Source organism: Seriola dumerili, unplaced genomic scaffold (genome assembly GCF_002260705.1).
Source record: "Seriola dumerili isolate Sdu_G_001 unplaced genomic scaffold, Sdu_1.0 BDQW01000920.1, whole genome shotgun sequence".
NCBI lineage: Eukaryota > Metazoa > Chordata > Actinopteri > Carangiformes > Carangidae > Seriola > Seriola dumerili.
In genome coordinates, this window is record NW_019175175.1 from 2,487 (window position 1) to 9,063 (window position 6,577).

The following is a 6,577-nucleotide window of genomic DNA, read 5'->3' on the forward strand; positions in this document are numbered from 1 at the left end:
ATATCTGCGATGTTTATGAACCACTTTAGTGACATTTCTGTCAAAGTCCAGCTACACACTGCTCCAACACTAAATACACACAATGATTTACACACATTTCAACTGTTTTTACTGGAAATATGTTTTAGTCCAGTTTTAATTGGGAAATATTCTGCAGTTAATTTCAGTTTGTCATTCTAACTGACTCCACATTTCAGTATGAGGCGAATCAGCACTGTAAGTGTGTGTGTTCATGTCACATGTTCATGTAAGCTCTGTGTCTTCCAGCTGCACACAGGTGATGCTCGTTAACAGCCTGATTGATCTCTATAAGGTTTACGAGCGCAAACATACACAGATCAGCTAATTAGACAAATTCTTTGATGTCTGTGGTGTTTATCAAATATTTGACTGATATTTGTCAGTTTTTATGACTCCTCGTTGGCAACATATTGGTTTCAGTTTGTCCGTCCATCCATAAGAACAAATGTCTCATTCTGGTGGACACGATATCTCAGTCACGTCTTGACAGGACTTCTTCAAATTTGGCAGAATTGTTCACTTGGACTCAAGGATGAACTGATTAGGTTTTGGTGATCAAAGGTCAAGGTCACGGCGACCTCAGAAATCATGATTTTGGCCTCGTGAACGCAAAATCACCAGATCTCCTCAAGGGAATCCCTTCAAATTTTGCACAAATGTCCACTTGGACTCACGGATGAAATGATTAGACTTTGGTGGTCAAAAGTCAAGGTAACATGACCTCAGAATACACTTTTTAGACATTACTCAAGACTAACACATAGGGGTGGGCGATATGACGATATTAGATCGTGAAGGATTACAACGTGAAGACGATCTTTCAAACTGCAGAGATCGTGGGATCGTCTAGGGCACATTCTATAAATTGCAGTTCTATGCTGATGCACCGACGCACCAGACGTATTGACGTCGTCAACCTGACCGACCAATCATAGCGAGTTACGGGCAGTGACGCACTTTCCTACCCGCCTCCTTGTTTGTGTGTGTAGCGGTAGCACATGGAGAGCGATGGCTGAAAGCCAAACGGAGTCGGTCGCTAAAAAAAATTCCACCTCCATTATATGGAATTGGTTTGGATTTTCCGCAACTGATCAAGCGCAAGCAAATGTAATTTGCAAAGTTTGCACAGAAACCGTTTGCACGTCGGATGGTAACACGACGAACCAGAATGTTGTTGTTGTTTACCTTAAACTTTACGTTGTTTGCACATGCAGGCAAAACTGCGACTATTTGAAATAAAATCTGTTAAGAAAGGTTCTTTGGTCTAAATTGTCTGTTTTTCTTTTTCCAATTTAAAATCATGATGAAATCGAAATTGTGATTTTATTTTTAAAAAATCATGATATGATATTTTTGCCATATCGCCACCTCTACTAACACAGATAGACAGAGTTAGTGGGAAGCTCTATTTTAAATGTTGGTTGCTGGCATTTAACAACAAAGCTCAGCTTCAGATTTTTCTCATGAATGATTGAACAGTCTAAATGATTATCAGGTCTCGCCCCTCTTTGTGACCTGCCAGGCCCTAAGGGTCGACGCCTATTGTTTCAGTTTTCATGATATATTGCTGCTGTTCAGGTCTGAACTGACTTTTTATGGCTTTGGATGTCTTGCATGAGTTTTGTTTATTTTGTTTCTGGTCATCAAGTACACAGCTTTATCTGGCATCACGCTATCTGAAGGAAATGTTAAATATTAACTTAGCTGTTAAACTGATGTCATGTCAGTGTAGTGTCCTGCCCACTCTGCTGAAGAAAAGCTTATCTCAAGTGAGCTTAGCATTAGTACTCGGCTTGTAATTTCAACAATGGCATCGAAGATGATCTCATCTGGTGAGTAGACACAACTGGAATATAAAATCAAATGAACAAATGCCTATGATTGTACGACATACAAAGCTCTCAGATTAATAAGCAAAAAGTAATTGTTAAATACTGTATATTCAGGGCTACGAAAAGGTTCATAAACTCCAACAGTTCTTGATATAGTTGACAACAGCAGAACTGATTTTTTTTTGGGGGGGTTAAGATCTATACCATGTTTGAGTACACCAAGATTATCTTATATAAGTTAGTAAATTCTATTCGTATTATGAAGAAAATTTGGAAAAGATTTGTGTATTTAACAAAACATATTGTGCTAATTACAAATACTCAGATTGTAGCTAAAGGTTTTTGAAATGATCTATCCATCCATGCATTCTCTGCTGCTTAGGTCGCCGCATTATTATTTAAATTATTTCAAGCCTTTTTTATAATAATAAAACCTTATAACAGTCCTCCTAAAAATGTCATGGATTGTAGAATGTTGGCTGAATACAATTTCAGAAATATAAGTGGAACATAAAGTTTGCCCCTGCTCACTGCCTCTTCTGTGCAGGTCTTTGGTTTGAAAGAATAACTAATGTGGCACTTAAATTAGAGTTCATGTTCTTAGAAACCTAAACGGACAAAGTGAGGGATTAATAGTTTTTTTTTTTTCAAACTCTAAACATAAAGCATGTGAAATCCATTGTAGAGTGTAAAATCAGAGTGAGAGTATATTGGGCGTTATAGTAAAAAGTCTCAATAATTATAATGAATGGTAATCCATGTCCAATATGAATGAGATCTGGGCGACACAATCAGTGTCTCTCTGAGTCAATTACTTGATGTACATTTGCACACGCTTTTTTCTTCCCATTAATAGAAGCACTCTCTCTGCCTCCCCATTTCCTGTCTCTCTCTACTGCACTATCAATAAAGGCATAATATGCTCGCAGAAAAAAAAAATATATATATATATATAAGCACAATTATGATAGGGTTTTGGTTCTAGTTTTGTTTTAAATTTAACCCTTTTTATTCAATTTCTCTAATGTCATCTCTTCATCCATGTTGTTGCTGCTTTAACATGTAAAGATTCAAATTTATGATTGTGCTTTGTAGGATAGCTACAATTTATTTATTAAATTTTAGGAGTTGTGTACCATCTTTGGATTAAAACAATCATAAAAAGTAACTGTCAAAGTGAAATGGAATATGATGACAACAGTTTTTCACTGCACTGGCACTTCTAAGAAAATATCAGTGTTACTGAAATAAGAATGCAAATTTGAGAATGGGAAATAGGAGTAAAATACATCTGTGCTCTTACAGACAATGACCTGGATGCACTGAAGTCCCATGGCAGTTTGAAATTACCACCTGAAAGTAAGTGAATTCAACTGCGAAAACAGAACTGTTTAAATGTTTGTAATGTTTTGTACCTATACTTTACAGAAACACACAGTCTAATATATGATTAATTAAGTTTTATTAAAAGGTAGGGAATTAATACGAATAAGGGATCAACTCACAAGGAGGAGTTACTGATTTACTTTGATGTACTTAAAGTACAAGCGTGTCTTCTTTTCTTTTTTTTGACTGACAGTCACGTTAACTAATGCGTAGTGTATTACTGTTTTAGGCTGCTCATTGCCTTCTCTAATCCAGTGTTTATATTTTAGTGTCTCAGCAGGTGGTTTCATCTCTGAACTTTGGGTCTGAACACATGAAACCAGCTTTAAACCTGGTTCTGTGTGGGAGGAGAGGAGCAGGGAAGACTTCAGCAGCCGAGGCCATTTTAGGTCAGACAGAGCTTCATTCAGTCTCCAGCTCATCAGAGTGTGTTAAACATCAGGGAGAGGTGAGAGGACGTCAGGTTTCCCTGGTGGAGCTTCCTGCCTTGTATGGAAAACCTCAGGAGGAATTGATGAAGGAATCACTCAGGTGTGATCCTGAGGGCGTCCATGCCTTCATCCTGGTCCTACCTGTGGGTCCCCTCACTGATGACGACAAGAAAGAGTTAGAGACCATCCAGAACACATTCAGCTCTCGAATCAATGACTTCACCATGATTCTGTTCACTGTGGAGTCAGATCCTGCAGCTCCAGCTGTTGTTAACTTTGTAAGAAAGAACAGAGACATCCAGGAGCTGCTTCAGAGCTGTGGAGGAAGATCTGTTGTTCTCAACATCAAGAACAAACAGCAGATCTCTGAGGTGTTGGACGCTGTGGACAAGATGAGAGTTGAAGGATCCAGGTGCTTCACAAAGGACATGTTCACCAAGGCTCAGATGGAGAAAGTTTCACAACTCAAAGCTGAGCTTCAGGGTGTCAGACAGAGGAGTGGGATGGGAGGTGATGATGAGAGGCAGAGCAGAGAGCCTCTCAGGATGGTGCTGATTGGGAAGACTGGCAGTGGGAAGAGTGCAACAGCAAACACCATTTGGGCAAAAAGCATTTTAAACCCAGAATCGCCCCAAAACCACCGACCACGTCTTGTGAAACAGCAACTGGAGAGATTGATGGACGGCCTGTTGTTGTGGTCAACACCCCCGGCTTGTTTGATACAACTCTCTCTGATGATCAAATGAAACAGGAGCTTCAGAGATGCTTCAGCATGTTGGCTCCTGGACCTCATGTGTTCTTACTGGTTCTGCAGATTGGGAGTTTTACACCAAAGGAGAAAGACTCTGTGGAACTGATCAAGAGGGTTTTTGGCCAAAAGTCTGGAGATTTCATCATCATTATATTCACCAGAGGAGAAGACCTGGATGATCAGTCATTTGAGAGTCACCTTAAAGATTGTGACGACTTTGTCAAACAACTAATAAACGACTGTGGAGGAAGATATCAGGTCTTTAATAACAAAGATGAATCAAACCGCACACAAGTACCTGAGCTGCTGACCAAGATCCAGACCATGGTGAAGCAAAATGGTGGCAGCTGCTACAACGCTGAGATGTTCCAACTGGCAAAGGAAGCAGTTCAAAAGGAAGTGGAACAAATTATGAAACAGAGGCAGAATAACACCGAAAGAAAAGATGAAGAAATGCAAGAGATGAAAAGAAGATTAGAAACACTAATATCTGAAATGGAGAAAGCCAAGCAACACAGAGAACAAAATCAACCTAAACTAAATGAAGAAATAAGAAAACTGAGAGAAGAACTGAAAAGCATAAAGCATAAACAAGCTGAAAAATCATGCAACATCCAATGACTAGAAGACAGAACATGAACAAGAAATTCACTAAGGCAAGAAATTCTTGTACTCACACTGTCAGTGTTGTATGCTGTATGTATATACTGTATTTTTAATGACTGCTGGATAAAGGCTACAAACAATTTTCCACCAAGGTGGTGTAGCAATCAGAGGCAGACTCTTGTACTTGATGATGAATGGACAAACTCTAATGGCATCTCTTATGAAAGACTTTTTCTAATCTCTTCAGATTTGCCCTGGATAGCACTGGTCAGTTCAGACAGTTCTGCGGGAAAGCCGCAGTTATTATGTTGACACATGTTGGTCCACACAGGAAAATTGTCAGCAAAGATCACAGCAGGTCTTCACCAACACTGCCTGGAAGACCCTTAAGTACACATGAATTGGACACCACCACAAATTACAGTCTTCAAGATGACCACTGAGCTGAATGAACAACCTGAAGCAGTGTCACAAAATAAGAACAATATATTGTTTCACAAAGCTCAGATGTGTTTGCCAACTGTTGGTCTGCATTATATTTTCTTTTCTTGTTCTTAATCACAATCACCATATTTCAGTTAATGGTTAAATTGAGGAGAAATCCACAAAGCTCCACTGCACATCTCTTGTTTGTTTACACCCGTTGTGTCCAGTAAGTGGAACCACTGAGATGAAGTCTGTTTAGAGTTTATACTGCAGACCTTTTTATAATTTACCGTTTTTCCCTCTCGTTTTCTCTAATGTTAAGTGCTATCATTCGAAACATGAAACAGTGTGAAATACTTTAAGGTAGTTTAGGATGAATTTAATATTGCATAATGCTACAATTATACCAGCCACTCTGTACATTTAACAAGAGTAGTGTTTGGGAATACCTCTTCCATTTTTCTGACTTCCCAGACTCAGTGATAATAAGTGTTGAAATTGTAACTTTAGACATGTTCTTTGCTTCAGCTGTAAAGTTGTATATGGAATTGTAAAAAATTCAATTATAGAGGGGAAACTACCACAGTTCTGTTTGTTTTTTTTGTTTTTTTTAAATCATATTTATTAAGAGGAAGAGTATAAAAGTTAGATGAAATATTTAAACTTATGTTGCGCTGATTTTGTTGACAGATATCACTGTACATTTTTATAAAACAACACATAGTCATAATATCAGTAACATGCATTTTTTTATTGCTTTTTTTTTAATACGTATTCATCCATATGTTGTTACTGAAGAATGCCTAAATTTATCTTATACGCATACCTACATATTATTTCTTCTCTAAATTAAAAAAATCAAGTAGTTCCACATGATCACTAATGGAAGCTACAATCCAGTAAGAGCTTGATTCTAACTTTTTAGTGAATATTGAAAGGAGCTGGGTACTGAATCAGATAAGGCCTGATTTTTCTGATGTTGTATAGAGTAAAGTGGCACAACTGGGAGACAGATGCAGTATGGTTAGAGAAGGATAGCCGGTCATCAAACATGACAACCAGATTTCTCTAAAACATGGTAAAACAATTTTAATACTGATATCATGATAAAGAGACTGATTGGC

The 6,577-nt window shown here is 38.1% G+C and overlaps 1 pseudogene; it reads left to right on the plus strand.

Moving 5' to 3' along the window:
* Positions 1-1,826: 1,826 nt before the first annotated feature.
* LOC111237539 lies at positions 1,827-5,093 on the plus strand (annotated as a pseudogene).
* Positions 5,094-6,577: the final 1,484 nt, after the last annotated feature.